The sequence below is a fragment of the Limulus polyphemus genome, unplaced genomic scaffold (assembly GCF_000517525.1).
Source record: "Limulus polyphemus unplaced genomic scaffold, Limulus_polyphemus-2.1.2 Scaffold80201, whole genome shotgun sequence".
Lineage (NCBI taxonomy): Eukaryota > Metazoa > Arthropoda > Merostomata > Xiphosura > Limulidae > Limulus > Limulus polyphemus.
The window spans coordinates 1-2,414 of record NW_013745797.1 but is presented as its reverse complement, the minus strand read 5'-3'; the positions used below and the strand labels follow the sequence as shown (position 1 = coordinate 2,414).

The 2,414-nt window shown below is 35.0% G+C and overlaps 1 non-coding gene across 1 annotated transcript; it reads right to left on the bottom strand.

Annotated features, from left to right (window-relative positions):
* Positions 1 to 964: 964 nt before the first annotated feature.
* Positions 965 to 1,037, bottom strand: Trnav-cac. The gene has a single exon. It is a non-coding gene; the product is annotated as a tRNA-Val (tRNA).
* Between the last annotated feature and the right edge of the window lie 1,377 nt (positions 1,038 to 2,414).

Here is a 2,414-nt window from a genome sequence, read left to right as displayed (position 1 = left end):
CACAGTTGTAATAATCATGTTGAAACATCACGCATTATCTAAAAAGGATTTTTATAATTTTATTCATTTTCAGTTTCATATATTATAGTGGAATTGCACTCAATGTGTTTAAGGCTGATGAAGAAGTTTTCACTCAATTCCCATCTAACCTCTTTTTCGTTTCTTTTTCTGTATCGAAGTTATAGCTAAGCAGAATATTAGATTCATACATAAAATAGCGCTTATAATGCTCAATGCAGGGTTCATTTCCACGTAAGTATTGGATCTTATAGTTCTTCGGCCCAAGCTGCTTGATAACGAACTACACGAGGCAATTCAATTACCGCTGAGCTTGTGAGTTGGATGATGATAAAATGATAACCGTATATTCGACTGTGTTGCGTATATTAAAGTTCTTTCTTTACCACACAGTAGCTTTATCAATGATCGTAGACATAGGCTTCCCCAGAGCCTAACAAAATCAATGTCATTGGCTTCATTTGGTATGGAACTTGCTGCACATAAAATGTTAGTTCTTGTTCTCACGCATAAAAAAAAATGGCTTTACCTTCCATAGCACGATCAATAAGTATGCTAAATTATCATGCCAAATATTCTATGCACCACCGATAAGTTCGTAACTCAATAAGAAAGTGAAGTAATTCTTTCTAAAACATCAGCTATTGATTACACAATAGTCACAGGTCGTATGCATTCTTCAGAAGTATTGATGAAGAAATTCACTTCTACCAACACATGAACGTTCCCTCACTCAGCCTTTGGGCGAGGACTAGCAAGATTCAACAAGACGTTATCAATCTAGAAACCGGGTTTCAACACCCGTGTTGGAAAGAGCACAGATAATACATTGTGTAGCTTTGTGCCTAACTTCAATCAAGACAACCTTTTTTCCACACCTAAGGTGGTTTTGTTTATGTAAAAAAGTAGTACGTGTTGTTTCAAAAAATTTATCTAGGAAATAATATGTTTTCGCCCGGGATCGAACCGGGGACCTTGCGCGTGTGAAGCGCACGTGATAACCGCTACACCACGAAAACTGATATGTCATTCCTATTATTGGATTTTAACTGAATATTTATCAGTTTATAAACTTGTGAGGGTTTTTTTTTCTCTGTCTTTAGCGTTCTCTAGGGCGCTGGAAGACCATTGTTGTATTTGTCAACCTCTTTACGTATCATCAATATCGCCCTTGAAATATAATTTCCGACAGCAGTTGACGTTTTCTATAATAATAAGTTTAACTTGTTTTTCCTCCTGGATTAAAGAGAGCGCTTCAAATGATAAACATAGAAATCGAATAGTCTGAGACAAATATTTCTTACGATTCCATTTCATTATTCGCAATGAAATGTATTGATGTAGCAAAAATAGACAAATAAAAATAGAAAGTGAAAATAAAATATCAAAATCTTTATCGTTCAATCTACGTTTGAATTATCAAACGTATGAAACTCATATAAGCTCTTATAAAACATTAAAATATATGTGCTCCGTTATGATACATTACGTGTTATAACTACATGTTGGGAGTAAGTGTTACAAGACTGTTGTAACTGTTCAACTATGAACCAACCTCACTTTATATTTCTGAATGTTTAGAAGCTGTAACAAAGTTTATCTTACTGTATTTTATGTAATATACAACTGACTATCTCTACTCATATTCTTTCTTGTTTTAATACTCTATATTCATTTTATGGAAAGTGGCTGAAGTCTGCTGTTTACGTTGATGATATGTCTTAACCTGTTAGATCACGGATAGACATCAGTTTCAACACTTATGTAAAGTAACATACAGTACACGTGGATATAATTGTGTTACTTCTCCGTTTGTTAATTAACTTTCCGTAACTTCGTTCCGATGAAACTTTAGCGACACAAATCCTTACTTAATAAAATTGGTTTATTCTTTCCGAATACAACTTTACGATACACTTATTTTCAACAATCACGCTAAAACAAACGCTATATCAACGAACGTCAACAATACTTCAACAATACCCTGTGACTGCAGTTCAATTTCTCACTATCTACACACACATTACTGTTCCGTCACGTTGTCACCCTCCTTTATATACCAGCCTACCCTATATCTAGTAAATACTAGAGCATTCGCCAAGGTACAGGATAGTTCTAAAAAATAGGTGGCGCCACACCAGTCACGTGACCTCGATGACGCAACACTACCCCTCCTTAATATTGTTCGTCCTGAACAATAACCACATACAATAAACCAATAACAATTAACAATAACTTAATTAACTGTACAGAATTACAAACACAAAATTACAATTCAGCAAAGTCTCTTAATTTTACGGGACGTATCTTCTTCCGTACTGGTCTCTGTCTAGTTGGCTTCTGCTTCACGTGGGGTTCATCTACTTCATCAGGTAATATCCTATCATCGGTAACAG